At 47.9% G+C, this 240-nt stretch overlaps 1 protein-coding gene across 1 annotated transcript in view; it reads right to left on the reverse strand.

The window, feature by feature from the left end:
- LOC116401548 (serine/threonine-protein kinase BRSK2-like) overlaps positions 1-240 on the reverse strand; it is a gene marked incomplete at its 5' end in the record, with an annotated part of 20,700 nt that overhangs the window by 13,589 nt on the left and 6,871 nt on the right. The window lies entirely within an intron of this gene.

Raw genomic sequence — 240 nt, forward strand, 5'->3', positions numbered from 1 at the left:
CACACACACACACACACACACACACACACACACACACACACACACACTAAACCCAGTGAAGGACACACTGCTCTACACAACTGCACACAAGATGTACACACGAGATCCCTGAACCTCGTCTGTTTTAGATTCGATCTCTGAGACAGAACTCCTTATTTTCTCTGTTCACTCTCTTGTGACTTCCTCCAGCAGGACCTACCTCTCTCTCTCTCTCTCTCTCTCTCTCTCTCTCTCTCTCTC

The sequence above is a fragment of the Anarrhichthys ocellatus genome, unplaced genomic scaffold (genome assembly GCF_004355925.1).
Source record: "Anarrhichthys ocellatus isolate YVR2014 unplaced genomic scaffold, GSC_Weel_1.0 scaffold522, whole genome shotgun sequence".
Classification (NCBI taxonomy): Eukaryota; Metazoa; Chordata; class Actinopteri; order Perciformes; family Anarhichadidae; genus Anarrhichthys; species Anarrhichthys ocellatus.